This window comes from Anser anser (genome assembly GCF_964211835.1).
Source record: "Anser anser genome assembly, chromosome: 4".
Taxonomy (NCBI): Eukaryota; Metazoa; Chordata; class Aves; order Anseriformes; family Anatidae; genus Anser; species Anser anser.
This window is the reverse complement of record NC_139724.1, coordinates 39,313,345-39,331,025: the sequence shown is the minus strand read 5'-3', so window position 1 is coordinate 39,331,025 and position 17,681 is coordinate 39,313,345. Positions and strand designations below refer to the sequence as shown.

The 17,681-nt window shown below is 33.0% G+C and overlaps 1 protein-coding gene across 1 annotated transcript in view; it reads right to left on the bottom strand.

Moving 5' to 3' along the window:
• Window positions 1-17,681, bottom strand: part of LOC310898178 (uncharacterized protein) — a 331,267-nt gene that overhangs the window by 297,906 nt on the left and 15,680 nt on the right. Inside the window, exon 2 of the mRNA XM_083832738.1 lies at window positions 4,578-4,651. The gene's annotated coding sequence lies outside the window, so the exon portion shown is untranslated. The remainder of the gene's footprint in view (window positions 1-4,577; window positions 4,652-17,681) is intronic.

Here is a 17,681-nt window from a genome sequence, read left to right as displayed (position 1 = left end):
TCTCACTGCTCCTTTACATGTCTAAAAAGCACCTTTGATCATAAAATTTTCTTTGATCATCTAGAGCAAAGTCTTCAGAGGTGTGTTAAATTGTTCACATTGAGTAAAATCCTACCTTTATGTAGAAATAGTGTATCTGTTCTGCTCTTTAATAGTATTACTACCAATGAACACTCTTGTTGATTTATTATTTATTAGCTGAACCTTAATCATTATTATTTCTTCTGCTACAGAACGCACTTCTCAGTACTCCCTTACACTTGTGTTATTGAGAATTCTGTGCTGTAGTTTTATTGAAATCTTTAGTCTCCCATGACTGGCTTCACTGTCTCACAGTACATATTCTTAGAAATTATTAGAAGTTAATAGATTAGATTCTGAGCTCTTCACACACAAAGAACAAACAGTTTTAATCTGAATAACCCTTCTGTACCCAAATGACAGTGAATTAAGAACTGAAGTGGCCTGGAAAACACCTCAACTTTCTTCACAATAATAGCTTGTATAGAGTATATCAAAAAGTGTTTGTAGAAAAGCTAACTGCTTGATTAAACCAGGAACAGCAATTTAAGAGAGATACTTTGCTTAAGTTAATGAACAAGACTTTCTAGCTGTTCCTCTGTTTAAGTAGAGAGGGAATAAGTACAATATTCACTTTCTAGTAGGCTATGATGCCCCGATAGTAGTTGGGATCAGTCAAATCTCCAACTATGGGATGGTCACAGTGCATTCAAAAAGAATGCATAGCATAGCAAAGCATACAGTGACTACAGCTTAAATTAAATTGTCATGGCTCTTTAGATTTTCTATCAGCCTCATTCTACTGAGAACTCCCTGGAATCTAGTCTAGGAAACTACTTTTCTGTTTACTACATCAATACAAATCATATCCAAAATATGAACAAAAATTTGCAATCTCGGTATGAGAAGGAGTTGATTATATTTATTAAAGAGTTTTAATTTATTTTTTCTATTTTTCACTATAAATTCTATTACAAATAGCGTTCTACCTGAGGACTTATTCAGTTATAATACACAAATACAAATATTATTGGATTGTTTTATTACATTCTCCTAAAAATGCAATAATTTTGATTTGACTGGTACATCTTTTAACCTAAATGCAAATAAATTCTCCTAGAAAAATTAAGTTAGCGATCTAATTATCAAAGAAATAATTAGAAGAGCTGCCTTTTTTTTTTTAATTCCCTACCCAATCCCTAGCCTTTTTCAGATAAATAAAAAGTATTTGCTGTAAGAAGGGGATTACGTAATTTTAAGCAAAACTAATAATGTATTGTAACTTTCTATTACTATTACTTGCGTGAACAAATGGAAGCATCTACAGCTTTTTCCATAAATGGTTAAAAGTTGAATTCTGCAGTGATGCTTATGTTTGTTAAGTTTGTACCAATCTCTTCTCCATAGTGTGGTTCTCAGCCTTCTAAAAGTTTCCTTAAACGACACCCTTAGGCAAGTGAGAATCTTCCCTAATGCTCAGAAATCCTGAGAACTGACTGCTTGATGTGAAAAGTTAATGATTTATTATCTACTTTTAAACTCACTGCAATGGATGAGTTCAAAGAAATGTACACAGTATGTGGGTATCAAATTAAAAAAAAAGACTTCACAGAATAATGCATTTCCAGAAAATGTATGAAGGTTTTTCTCTTTATAGTTGAAATTCATAAATTTACATCTTACATTTTAAAACCGTGCAGTAATCAGTGACAAACTCACGAACAGAAATGTAATCTCATCAAACCCAGCCTCCTGTCACTGCTTTATGAAGTCCTTATTTAAAAATGAAACAACAAAACACTTTCTAATTTAAAGTCCAGTATATGCATCCCACAAACTACTAAATAAAAATGCTTTTGAATATACTTATTTTGCTGTTTAATACTGTCACTCTACGTATGGAATATTACTATTTTTCTTTTGTAATTTTAGTCTTTCAGAAGTAAGGTGTTAACTATACACAATGATGTATACTTCCTTTATCTTTCTGAGGAAAGAAGGAAGGTCTTTCCACTAATGGGCTAATAAATCTTCCACCAAAGTTTTTGGAAAATATGCCACTGATCACAGATATATGGTCAATAGTCTCATGACACAGATGTATCCTTTGAGCTTTGAAATTCAAGATTAGTTTGAGAATAAATTACTTTAAAAATAAGCAGGGGCTGAAGAACTTTGCAGTAACTGTGTAAGTATAATGTCTTTCAGTTTTATCTGAGTTAATAGAATGCCTAACCCATAACAGCCATAATTTATTTTATATTGATGCATTTTATATTGTTGGATTTATATAGACATAATTCATATTACATGTGCTCGTAGAAAGTCTAGATGGGATTGGAATACTGTTGTACAACATTCTGACAGTGGAAAGCCTCGAAGACGACCTACTTGTGATGGTATTGGTAGTCTTAAGTTACTTTTTATTTTTTTGTAAATAACATTTCTTGTATATGTAAAATTCCTACCAGAGTAATGAAATATTGAATTTCTATCCTCACCATGTAATTGTAAATATGCAGAAAGAATCACAGAATCATAGAATCAAGAGCATCATAGAAAGATTGCATGTGTACAGGCTAAGAACATCTATGCAGAGACAATTCCAAAATCAAACGCTGTCAAGGAAAGAATTCTTTGTTCTATTTTTTTTTCTAACCATGTCAGAAGTTTAAAATGAGATACTATAAATTATTTAAGAACATGTATGAACTTTCACCTCTATTGAAATTTTATTTAGAGAATTGAATTATGTATAAACCTTTCTAGTTTAATTTTGCCACTGATTATTATTAATGCTCCTTTCCCTGATTTTGACTTCTTCGGATTTTTGCTATAACACTTTAAATTCTGTAATCACTTGTTTGATTTAATTGCCTTCTTGTTACTTAAAACAAGATTTCCTATCCCTCCCTTAAATGAACTCATTAGGTTTTTATTCTTTATGAGTACTTTCAAACTCCATTCACTTCAAACGACAAAGATGTCAGTCTCACCATTAAAATGTCTATGTAGCAAAAATATAACATAAAATGAGAGTTAGATTCCTTTATTAGAATCAGATTCTTAGTAAGGTTTCTTTATTAGAATTAGGGTCTTAAGCTACTGTAGGCATTTTATTTCTTCCCTGAGTAAAGATTGAAATGAGATATTTCTTTCTTTTTTTTTTTTCTCTTAAGCTTCTAACTAGAGTTTTTCAACCTTCTAAAGGCAACTTCAGCTCCTACAGGTACAATGCTGATGAAAGTAATCTCTCCTGCCCCTCTCTCCCCATGTCATCAGAGCTTTTTAATTATATGAACACATCTCTTTGTATAGTATATTCTACAGTTACACTAGCCAAAACATAGAAGAAAAGTAGCAGAAAAATCTGAAGATAGCTTACATTTATTTATTTCAAAGTAGGTATCTAGGCCTGCAATTGTTTTATTGGTTTCTGTTACATGGAAATAGTCCTATAGAGAGAGATAGAGAGAAAAAAAGTCCTAATCCCTAGAAAAGCAAAAGTGTTTTTGTTTGTTTGCTTTTTGTTGTTGTTTTTGTTTTGTTTTCACATAGAATGGTAAAACATCTCTTCTCAAAAAGCATATGAAAGGCTGTGATTTAGATGCATCTAGTTTATTGGGGTGCCTTAGATATGTGAAAGTCCCCTCATTAAATAGAAATTCAATTCAGATAATTTGTAGGTATTTGAATTGAGAACTTTACAACCATGGGATGAATTTTTATGCAGTTTGTATAGTGAAGTACAAATACAACTCAACTCCAAATCACTCTCAAGACAGAAAAGACAAATTTGTCTTTCCTTTCTTCAGAGTTCCACCGGTCAGGGTCAGTTTTAATTTCCACTGGAGCCTTGACAGTAGCCCTTGAGGCAAGGACTGTCATAAGGTATGTACTGACTGAGTACAAGCCCAAACTACTACTGCTTCCTGGACAGCACTGCCTTTCGCAATTTTTCTCAAGGTAAAGAAGTGTGCTGCTTTTGACTGTTTCAGTCTTCCCCAGAGGACTTTCTTATAATCAGATTTATGTCAGTAGAGGGAAATTACAGAAAGAGTATGAAACATCTCATAGCAAGAGATGCTCCCAAATTAACAATAAATATTTCAATTAAATATTAGACATGTCATGAAACCACTCAACCAGCACCTTAATAGGATATTACATGGTGTAAATAGAAATAGTTATGGTTTATAGTTATTAGCTTTGACCTATTTTGTAACTGCTAAGGCAAACTTAAATGCCTAGCTAACAATCCATACTGAAAAATTTTAAAATGCTGAGTACATACTCCCTATGTACTCTTCAGACAGAACTTGCATTGATATCACTTGGAACTTGGATATACATCTAGGTCAAGGAGCTAAAGTGTGTAACTGGAATCAATGAGAAATTACAGTCTAGCTGTAGAATTTGAGATTTTAAGTGTTGCTGTTACAACAGTATCAAACCATTCAAGTACCATCAAAGAACAGTCCAATGCTTAAAAATACTGAGACCAGAAAGGCTAGCTTGACAAGACTTGCTCCTGCTCTAACTGAAGCATCACTCACCTTGCCAGCCCCACTCTCTCTCTGCGGTGTCCTTCTGAATCAGTCAGCACAACTGATGCTGTAGTCAGAGACATCTACATTAGGAAAACAAAACAAAACAAATATATATTAGTATCTGTTCAACTACAGGGTTTAAAATGTGGCCAGCTAGTAGTTCTGCTGGTATACCATCAGAAAAGGGAGAGGTGCAGGAAAAATTGGCAGAAGATGGCAGAATGAGCTATGGTTTAAAACCTAGATGTGAATCAGGTGGAGAAAACCCAAAACATCACGTCTCCCATATACCTAGTCCATTTTCAGTCATTGAACTATTGGACTTCAAACAGACTTATACTGCTAGAGCTAAGAAAGTTAAACCTAAATTAGTATATTTACAGGAAATTGTTCTGTCCTAGCAAAGAGACGTTTTCCAGCAAAAAGCAATTTCATCAATTAGCAAATTCACTCTTCAGGTCTGGAGAGGAACGTTCTGTTTGTTTTGAGCTTCTCCACTTTTTTGTGCTGCATAATCAGACAATTCAGATTAAATAATTTTCTCCTAAACTAACTTATACATGAATGCCCACTTTTATCAACTTAAACCAGTACATAGGTGGCTTCTTACGTATCCCTGTAACTCAGATTCAGCTTTACTCAACCAAATGGAGAGCAAAATCCTTTCTCTTGGGAGTGAGAAACTTGAAAAGATATATGCAGAAGCACTAATGAGGTTCTGTAACAACATTTGAAAAACATCTGTAACATTAGAACTTAATAAAACTCTTCCTAATCCATTTTCAGTATAAATGAAATTATATACCAGAGATATTGAGAATCTCTAACTACAAAACTGTCACAAATATAGAACTTCAATTTTAACTTATTTTTATCTTTTTATTTTCAACTTAATATTTTTAGATCAATTACATAAAATTGTAAATTGTTATGAATAGAACAATATGAAAATAGCTGAGGAGATATTTATGAACTCCCCTATACACTTTAAGGACAATTCATTCATTGAAGTTTATTTTACTATCTATGAAAAAATGCAGATATGTAAGAGAGAAGCTGTACATAAGAAAAGGCTAACAACCTTCAGGATGTCCATTCACCATCAAACTAATTTCACACCTAGTCTATTATGTAATGTGCTATGAAAATATTCTTTGCTTCAAGGTACCTTTATATGAGCTTGGACCAAACAAACTCAGTTGTGTTCAATGTTATGCAGAACCTCTAGAATAATTTCAAAAACAGTGAGAAAATGATATATACCCTTCATTTCATAAAATGGAAGCTAAGGTAGTTGATGTAAAAAATAAAAAACAATGTTGTTGTTTTAACAACCACTTTTGCCCTATATCCAAATATTTACAATAGCCACTGAAAGTATCTGAACTGTTGATTAGTTTTATGGTTTGTATGCTTTAATGAATCTTGCTAGGATTGAGGGAATCTAATTAATGAATTATTTGACCATTAGGAATAAACAATTGGTTTGAAACAGTATTATTTAACGTAATAAAAAAAGAAGAAAACATTACTTATTGAAACTGACAAAAATTAGATTATCTATAGTGCAGGTTTTTTTTTCTTTTTTTTTTCTTTTCTGTTCTTTTTTGTTTGTTTCTGTTTTGTTTTAAAGCTCTGTTTTGTCCCAGAGGAAAAATAACTGTCCAATAGGAAATGAACTAGAAACTCCAGGACTTGGTGGCTGTTCACAGAAATTTTTCCCTTGAATCAAATCCAAAAATCCAAACCACACCTGTGAACTGGAACACCTGAGTACAGACTGGCTTTTTGGATCTGCCTTCACAAGCATATGGAAATAGAAACAAAATCCAACAACCACCTAAACCAGTAAGCTTTCCATCAGTTTCATAAAGAAATAAATAATTTCTCAAATTGGAAATCAACATTCTCACACAATGAAGACCAAAAGGGAGCATACTAAATTGATATGGAAAACATAAAAGCAGATGTTGTCATTCAACATTTCTGAATTTTAAATGAATTTACTATTCTAACCAACAGCTGCTTCAATACACTTCAATTAGTTCTAAAATTTTGATTCATCTTTCCTCTCTTAAAAGTCTTCTGATAATCGGTCATGATAAAGTTCAGTATAAACACAAACATCCATTGTCATGACTTCATGCTTACTTGTTCAGTAATTCCAGTTAGTCAGTAGGAGATAATTTGGAAGAAACTATAATTTAGAATGACGAAAGATATCAATTCACACACTAAAAAACATTGTTCCATGCCAATAATGGTACCTCAACACATAATGCAAATAAAATAATGACTCCATTGCAACAAGTTAACCAATAAAAAAAAGCAAACAGACAGAACATATTTTTAACACATTCAAAACCTATAATAGGTGTCTAAACCGGTATCATTTTTTAATTCTGTCAGTCTAAAATTCTGATATTTCTCAGTTGCTAGGATACTCTACATGAATAAACCTCTTTTTCCTTTCTAGCTAATTCACTTGTCCACTACTGAAATGCTTTTATTATATACAGACAGAAAATATTTTAACTGCAAATTATTTTTTTTTCCAACAGCAAGTAGTGAATAACAATAGCATACATAGATAATAAAATACGTTTAAAGATATTTTAATTTTTAAGAACACAACAGCTGTTAGCTCCCCTAAGTATTTCCAGTTGAAAGAAACAACCTGTAACTTATAATAAAAAAAAAATGGAATTTATATCACATTTCACTATCTTGCAACAAAATTCCACTTCTTTAAGATTAGGAATCCTACGCCTTATCATAAAAAAAAAAAATCAAAAGTTATAGTAATACATATGGGTCCCAAGTTATCTGAAATTGGAAACTACAGGTGTTTTTTATGATCTGTGATAAGATAAAAAGTATTGTATAAGACAAGCCTTTCTCAAATATACCAACCACCCCCTACTTTTCAGAAGACTTAAAACTATACACATGAGAAACTTACTCTATTTGGAAAAAAAAAAAAAATACTTTCAGCATATTGAAGTGTCAATTGTTTCATATTTGTAATGCTACTTTAAATGTAGCAGTATCATGACATGCTTTTATTTTGTCAGTTATATGTATCATATTGCTTGTGCATTATAGATTCTTATTTTAATACACAGAAGACATACTGACTATAAATGTTTCTGGTGATTAATATACTGTAATTCTGGAGTTAGATTGCTATCATATTTTACAAAGGAAAATTGCTTAACAACAATCTCTTTTCAGCAAGCATTCAACAACAGCCATTGCCGCCTCATCTGCGTAAATCCTCTTTGAAGGTCATATCAAAACTACAAAGGAAAGAAACTGAAAATCAGAATTCTTGCATGAAATAAAAATAATAATAAACACACTACGCAATGCATCACATGAACAAAATTCCACAAAGAATGAAATTTCTGCTTGGTTAAGGACTGCAATTTTAAGCAAGGGCAAAGAAAGAACTCCTCCACAAAGTCTATAGAAAATGCAAGATAATCTGACCCAATATGCCTGGGATATATTTTTATCACTGTAACTGGTCCCACAGTAGGGTTGTAGAGAGAAGTATAAGTGTGAGGGACATATTATAACAGTAATATTTATCAAAATCAATTCCAAAGTTTTCCTGGCACTGTCTGTTGACCTTCAACATAGCTTTGTACCTATTACTAGAAAGAAAAGGACAAGGAATTCACAAATAGATGAAAATGACTAGGAACAAGGCTGAAAGTATGCCTTAATCTGTGATTTGCTGGTCACACTTGGAGCCCTCCAAGCAAATGAAACGTTTTCTGACTTAAAATTAAGTTTTTTTGTGATGTCATCACAATGAAATAAGGAGAAAAAACACACAGTATGTGTTTTTGGCTTTTTTCATGTGTTTTTCCACCTTTTCAGTTTACTGAATTTCATTATATGAATTCATAGCAAATTATGAATTTGAATTCATAATTGAATTCATATTATGAATTCAGTATACTGAATTTTAGGCTTAGTGTCCAAGTCTTGCTATTTAGGACCTTCTCATTCATACTGAATAACTAACAAAGCACCAATGTTGTCAGGATGCTGTTGTCTCTTCTGGATGCTGATACCTTAAAAGCAGTATTTGCCTTGAAAATAAAGGAACAGATTACAGGTTTTATTTCATCAATGAAAGAGTAACTCGAAAGTGTATTGATAGAGAACGATCCATACACTGCACATGGAAGGTCAAATTTACCTTTACTTCCACCATTTGCTTTACTGAGGCTTACTTTAGTCAGCAAAGAAGATGGTCCAGATATTTAAACCATATCAAGACACTTTCTAATTAAACAGAGATATTATCAGTATTCACTACTATTATTTTCCTTGGCGAAATCTATTATCTTTTGCAAAACTTAACATACAGTGTTTGTTTCTGTAAGTCAGTACATCTTTCTTTACTGTTGTTTCTTATGATGTTTTTGCCAATTCAGTTATACTCCATACTGGAAACGTGGTATCTCAGAAGTAATAATGCGCCTCTTTCTAAAATGAGATTAAAAAGCAGTGTAAGACTAGATTTCTCATCTAAATTCTACTTATATTTAAAGGTAGGAATTTTGAAAACTGTTTTTCTTGCAGCCATAAGCTTACTGTCCTTGGCAAATTATAGGTTATTAATTAATCCCATCAACACTGCACTGATTTTTCCTAAACTCAAAAAGAACAGAAAAATTGAGGAGAGAAAAAAAAAATCAAGGAAAAAGAAGAAAAATCGAGGAGAAAAAAAGGGGAAAAAAGAGAAAAAAAGAAAATCAAGGGAAAAAAAAGAAAGGGGGGGGGAGGGGAACCATTCATCAAGGCTAAGAGATCAGTTCAATTCAATAAACTCTTTTGCCTCTCTGCTAAGTCCTTGCAGGACAACACATGCATTTCTAGCTGTTTTTCAGAATCGCTCTGAGCTCACGTTGGTTTTCACATGAGCAAAATTCAATTGGGAGTTTACTGTTTTTATATGAACAGGCAGATCTAGATCCAAGGACTCGCCACAGAGCATCCCAGAAGATGTTTCAGGCACAAAAACAGTTCTCTCTTCTTAAAAGGGATATAATTGTCTCCATATCACAACAATGTTTAGAGGGAAATTGCATTATGCATTGTGAGATGCTTAGCTAATATAGTACCAAGTATCAGATATTAACAGGTAACTTATTTCCCTGATCGTGTAATTATTTTGCAAGCAGGGTTACTGCAGTGTCAGAAAACAAAACATGCTTTGAAATACTGAGGAACAACATCACATCTACCATTTTCCATGTCTCTCCTCTCACTATTTTACCATCATCTACAACTTTATGAACATTTTAAAAGCAATAATATTGCCATCCATTTTTTAGTGTTCTGAAAGGTTTAGAGAGGTTCTCTGAATCACTATCTTTAAAATGAAAGACTATATGATTAATAAGTGATATTAGTTTTCCTGTCCTAAAATGCAGTATCATCTTTAACTTAGCGTAGTTATTTTTTACTCTGTAAAAAGAGAAGTTAAGCCACATGTATAAAGATACACAACTAGCTAATGCCTACAAAAAAAAAATCTAATCTCCACTGTTGACTGTAATATCAACAAATCAGAAATTTCAATGAGTTATGGCAAATCTACCACTGCAACACTGTTTCTACTGTTGGGAGACCTTTTTAGTTGAAATACTGTTAAGAATTTGACCTTTTAATAAAGCAAACAAGATCCAGTAAAAATAATAGTGGCATGATAGATTACCACGTACAAATGTTCACAGAAAGCTAAAATCAGAACTGTGAGAATCCAAACACCAAAATAAAAATAAAACTGTAATTATTCAAACTGGAGTTATACATTTAGATCTGTTACATAATATTCTTGTGCTTCTATTTATAAAAATTGTATTGCAACTTAATTTAAGAAACTATTCTACACCTATTAGCAGGTGTTAAAACAGCCAGCTGGAATCCATACAATTTAATTTTCATTTTCTCTTTATGCATGTCTTTTTATGCTGCAGTATTTTTCTTTTTATGCCTTTTTAATGTTATATCTTATCATTTGAGAACTTTTTATTTTAGTTTATCCATTATATTCAACATAATTGGTCATAGACAAGGCAAAATTTGCATGTACCTGAAATTGCTGTGTCTGCTTTTAAATGTAAAAAGAAAACATTATTTTTTCAAGCAACATTTTCATACAACACTAACTTTCTCCAGTGACCAATTAGTTCTAAGGCTGAGTTTGCTAATACATATTTTGTTGAAGAGTAACTTAAATAGCTATTTTAATTATGATGATTTCTACTTAATAAAATTCAATAGTGGTAAACACTATTCAAGAGCTTGGAGGTGAGCACATGATGAACAGAGTTCTCTGTAATAGAGAGAAGAAATGAGTTGCTCTTACAGTCAGGGCCCGCAAGATATTAACAAGACAACTCTCTAATAGATATATCCCTACCATTCTCCACTGACAGCTGGTAACACACTATAGTTTTTGAAACAATGGAGTAAGTGTGTCTGATGCACAAATATGAGTAAAATAGCAACACCCACGTAGACTGTAGAGCATGGTAAACGGAGCTGTAGGCTCTGACTGAAATTTGATCTCTCTCAATTTTCTAGTTTTTCACCCAAAAAAACAGAATTTTTATTACTGAGGCGTGGGTCATTCTTTGAATTCTGGAAACGATTGATTGCCCTTCAAAAATGTTACCACAGAATATAAACACAACATATAAAAAACGTGTATTTTTTCATTCTCACAATGCACGTGCGAATGAACTGAATTACTCCTCACAAGTGCTTATTTGCTGTAAGACACACTTAGAAATGAAATATTTTTCTTCTGATCCACTAATTTATAAAACTGAGGCTAGGAAGTAGGGGTCCTTGATTTAGAGATGCAAATAATTGAAGACCAAATTTGAGAGGTCTGACAATGCAAAAGTCATCTCCTTTGGAGGCAGAAATATATCACTGCAAAAGCACAGCAGTCATACAATCCACTTACTAATTATACTGCAGGACTGACTACTACTACTAATTCTGAGAGATGTCTATCTTTTCTTGAAAATCTCTACAGCCTTTGCTAATCTACTAAGAAGTCTATTTTTATGACTGGAAAGATCCTACCATCAACCTGAATTGGTGGTCAAATTAGTTTGGACATCTTTCCTTGTCTACCTCCAAGGAGGAATAACCGACCACTGCCAATTTACGACAACTTTTTGAATGTTTGAGGAATTCGTTGTGTCTTGTTAAATTAGAACAATTTTGTCTTCTACATTTGCCATTCACTGAGTTGGTTCTATCATGTGACTATTTTTTATCAGCTTGAACTTATTCCCATCAAGGTATTTACATATAAAATGTTTTTTAGTTTGCTTTGTAACCTTTCCTGTTAGCAAAGTGAGACTTATTGCTATGTAATTCCCCATGGCATCTCTTCTTTTCGAAGGTGGCAATTTATCTTTTCCCAACCTCACTCTTCTGGACCTTCCTTTGCCCTGCAAAACCTGTCACAAATAATTGCTAATGGCCCAGGCATTATTTCAGTTAGACTTTTACATACTGTAGAAAGAATGTCATCAGGGCCTGATTATGTAAAATCTAACTTGCATAATGCTTAACTGGATAGTTCTCTATTTTGCTTGGTAGTTACCCTTTTTATAAAGCTCTCTGTTGTGAGACAGTATGAATGCTTTTCCAACAGCAATGAATGCACTATAAAACACTGGATTGGAAATCCAGTAACCTGATTTATATTTGCCATCTGTGTGCACTATTTGATTCTAGGGTTTTGGATAAGTTTGATAAGGTATTGCTTCATGATGACATACTAATTTACTAACAGCATGATGGCAAATCTTGATTCTACAAATCCTATGGAAGGTCATATTCTTTTTTTTTTTTTTTGTCAGAAAGGGAAGGATGGTGGGGGGCATATTATTTTCCCCTGCAGTCCTTGCTGCTGATAAAATATGCATCTTACTGAGACTTAGTAACTCTTTCCATATTCTGCTAATTTGCAGAAGCTGGGGAAATCAGATATAGACAGGCAACAATTAATCAGAAATAAGGACAACATTTGTGAGTAATATTATCTACAACTGTGAATAACATTCATGTAAATATAAAGCGGAGCCTTGCTGTTTTCCCAGTCACTGATATTTTGAACTGTTTGTATAAGAATGGTTAAAATGAATGTATTGTTTTCACTTGGATACATTTTTACTTATGATTCCTAAGGCTTCCTACTTTTCAGTCATTCAGAATCAAGTGTGTAAAAGATTCTGTTTCAATATTTCTTTCTCTTTTATTTTCAGCTGTCTCTAATTGTTGTTATAGTATCCCCATCAAGGATAATAAACTTTTTTTTTTTTTCTAATTTAGATTTCTCCCCAAAGATCTTCTCTGTACCAGCCTACTGTTTTTTCTTTTTGCATTGAATCTTTAAGGACATGTTTCATCTCCACTGTTTTTAAGTAAATATTTCAAAATTTCCAGCATAGCTATTGAGAGGTTTTGTTCACATGTATTGCTAATGTTTAACTGTTGTCTTTCAATACTTTCCAAAGCAACCAAAATTGCCCTTGGGGTATATTATGATGAAAGTAATGGTGAGGATGAGAAAGAATTGTATGTAGGGGGAATATTAAAATAACATCAGAACTTTGACCAAATCCCTTTAGGGTAGCTTGCCTTAATTCATAGCTATTGAGCAAGCACAGATGTAGCAAAACAGATTGTTAGAGATAAGAAAATTTGGAAACTGAGGTTCAAAAAGCTTTGCATACATGGATGATAGGATATAAAAGCAAAGCCAATTTAAGCATGCCCCATTGCAAGAGTATCATTCTACCTTACTGAGGAGTAGAGCAGACTGTAATAAAGGAAGAAAGGTCAAAAAGAGAGCAGCTTACATGAGAGCAGCTCTAATGTGAGAACAAAAATCTTTATGAGAATTCAAGACTGGTTCTCTCTGTTCCTCACACACTAGATCATCCAGAAGGAACAGAATAAATAAACAACAGGGAAAGGTTAATAATACGTTTCAAAACCCCATTAAGTCAAAATCAAAAGCTGAGCAAGGCGGACATGAAAAACAGAGATAAAGGCAAGCATATTCAGGAACTGGTACAATAGTAGTATATTATTGAAGCTAATTCAGATAAGGAAATACCAACTCTATTGCTATCTGAAATGTGTATGTTCACTACAGGGTTGTCTTATCATTCAAAGAACTATGAACATACAGAAACAAAGCATGCCTATGGACATTTATAGTCAAAGAAAACAGTGACACTTTGATAATAATTAATCTATACTAAGTACCAATGTTCCATGACCACATAATGTAAAACTAGAAGAGACACAGTGAAAAGGGCAAAATAGACCTAGCTGATAGAACCTTAAATGAGGAGAAAATTCTCTGCTGGCAGAAACTGGCACAATGCCTGGTACATCAGCAAAGCCAAATCAATATATAGAGAATTTGGTCTCGAATAAACCAATTTTAATTCTCTTAAAAAGTCTATGGGACTTAACAGCCTTCTACATATTTTAATCATTAAAACTGTATCAGAAATCAGGAATAAACACGCAAACAACATCGGTAGAGATAAGATACTACAGAAATTTCCAAATTACAAAGGTACTACATTTAACACAATAAATAGACACAATAATTTTATAGACACAAGGGTCTACGACCGCTGTATGGCAGTGCCTTTGGCTTTGATACATTTGGGGTTCTGAATTTCACTTCAAACAACAGAACATTAATTGATAATTTTGAATCTTATTGGAATATCAATTTCAGTTTTGAGAAACTGAATATAAAGTTCTTTCTGAAAAGAGGATTTCACTTAAAAAATATATATATATTCTATTGTGAGGAGAAATAAAAAGAACGTTCTGTTGCTAAATTCTGAATTGTGAATAATCGTGCCTTTTCCTACTTTGACAAATACACAGAATTAAAGGGGGAAAAAAAAGGCCAAGCCAGGGAATGTGAAAAAAAATATAACAAATCTGTGTTCTCAGACCACTGCATAGATTGGTATTCAGGCACATGATTTAGGCTAGCCAATTGGCTAGCTGTAGAAGCTATTTTCAGGGATGCTATTTTGCTTCCCTAATATATAATTTACCTCTCTGGGATGTTTTAAAAGCCTTCATACTCAAGCAAGTATGGTTAGACTTTCTGCCTTCTAATAACTTTTTTGTTCTGCTGGTTTCATTATCAGGTGAATAATGGAATGAAAAGGGATATGGAGAAAAAGGAGCAAGGAATGAAATGAACATCAAGGAAATTTAGACTTATAAGGATACACATGCATGTGGAAGACTATCATGTGAGACATATCATGGTCAGATATACCTATCGGTAGAAGAGCATCTGCCACAACAACACAGTAAGTCACAAGGGCACAGGCAAAGAACACAGGTTCTGGAAAGAAAGGAAATCCAGACAATTCATACACCTATTATCTTCTGCAGGAGGAACTCAAACATAACCTCCAAAGAGATCACAGAAAAAAACACAACAGGATCTCAGAAGGGGCAGAGTGTGCAACAGCCGTTCTTTCTTTCATTATTTTTTTCCCCACTAGTTAGATAATTTCCAGTAATTTTTATCCACTGATTTCCAATCCCATTTATTTCTTACTTTCTAAAACACAATGTAAACATAATTTCCTGATTATGCTATGTTGTAATTGCCCTTTAGAATGCATGTCTCTCTTTTGATATTTCCCTTCAATATTTATTTTTTTTAAGGCAATCATAATTTTTAACAAATCCTCATTTACTTTCCACAAATGAGCTCACAACAAAAGGTAGGCCTGTAAGACACAATTACTATAGTATGTTTACGTAAATATCCTTGCACAAGTATGTCGTCTGTTAAGTAATACAATGGGGCTCTATAAACCATTAGCTTCTCCTTAGAAGGGAGAAAATTATTCAAACTACTGCTCAAAACTGTACCAGCATTAAAATGGTCATCTTTGTGTCTTATGGTTATTTAGAAATGAATCAAGAAAGAACATTGACCATAATCTTTGATCACAACTGTCTTCATATTACCAGGTGTCCAAAACTGTCAGTTATTTATTTAAGCAAAATTAAATGAAAATTTAGAGTAAAGAGAATAAGTTCCAAATACCTCTCCAGAAAGCTGAGGATGATCAATCAAGTACTACAATACTAATAGTAATACAGTACTTTAGAGTAAAAATTACTACAGTACGGCTATTTATTGAGAAGTTATTTCCTTTCTGAAAACTTTAACAACCAAAATTCTATAGTTAGTAACATGGTTGAGGTCAGACTGGCCTTAAAATCCATTAAACCAATCTACTCTGGATCCTTACTGAACTTTTGTTCCATTATACTGCTATTCATTACATAATAGTAGCCCTTTCAAATAGGCTTGAATTTACATATATTGAACACTTCAGACAACACTCACAACTTAATGAGTTCTCCCTTCTAAGAAGGAACTACTGAATTATAGAGCCCCACTACATTACTTATGGCACAAACACATAAACAATCAGTGTGAATCTACTGTCCAGTGAAAGGTTGCAAAACTGAGATGACACATACATACATCTAAAATTAAACTGTACAAAGACAGCCACACATAACAGGTTTTAAATATAATAATAATTTTAAAATAAATTTCCATAATCTGATTTATCTATTATCACTCACAGTCCCTGATACCCATGACAAAGATAAGTTTTGTCATAGTACACATACAGAAAATGTTTATGAAAAATTTAGCCAGATCTTACATTCACTTTTTTTTTCCTAACCTTACCACATCTTATTCAACAATGAAAATTTACCCTTAATTAAATATAAATACAGGGGGAACAGTACACCCAAAGAACAAAATCTTGTAATTTCTATACAAAGTTATTTTTACATGGAAAAGTCTGTCCTTCCAGTGGTTATGTCAACAGTGTTTCTAGTAATTCACACACATAACTTCCTCCACCTTCACATGGGTAATAGCAGCATCTGACAACAAAGATATCAAACCACTGGCATTTCCACTTCAGGCAAGAAATGTCAGAAAATTTGTAATTATACCTTCTATCTAAGCTAGCACAGAGAAGAAATATGTGTTGTTTAAGTCCACTGATGTGTTTCTCTTTCCATATCTGGCAGATGAGTCCAATTTAGAAACTGAAGAATCAGCAAAACAGAACAATGACATAAGAAGCCATCCAAGTCACTAACCAGGAGCATATGCACCAATGTAATATGAAAGATTAATTCTGGTTCTAGGTATTTTATTACTGACAAAACAAGTTTCACAAAACACCAGCAATGACATTCTAACTAATAACAACGCTACTAAATCATATGTGTGCATGAATATTCATTAATGAACATTATTTGCATAGGGTGGACTATTCAATGAAAATAAAACATAAGTCATGTTTTCAGGAAACCACTACTTGAAGTCCTTTTGAAGGAAACCGTGAGATTGTAGCCAGATTGTCTAAAAGTACAAGCAATATATGATGGCAGTGTCCCCACGGACATCACAACACAGAAGAAAATTTCCTGCATACGACTAAACAGGACCACATCAGTATATCCTTTTGAATATCTTATACATATGGACATCTCTTATGTAAGATCTTATATTTAACACAATTTTTCCCACAACTGCACTAATTTTTCTAACAGAAGTTTTTGTAATAGAAATTAATTTGTTTTTCCTACAGGAATAACATTACAAACAGAAAATATTTGATATTGTCAAATCAAAACCGCAGCAAAACTATTTATTCTATTTACTGTCAAAGACATGGGCCTGTTAGAGCAGATCCAGAGAAGGGCCAAGAAATGATCAGGGGGTGGAAAACCTCTACTATTAAAAAAAGTTGAGAGAGTTGGGGTTGTTCAGCCTAGAGAAGAAAAAGCTTTGTGGAGACCTTGTTGTGGCCATTCAATACATAAAAATAGCTTGTAAGAAAGACAAAGACTATTTACCAGGGTCTTCAGTGACAGGACAAAGGGCAACAGTTTTAAACTGCAAGTGGGTAGATTCAAACTGGATATAAGGAAGCACTTTATTATGATGAGGTTGGTGAGGCACTG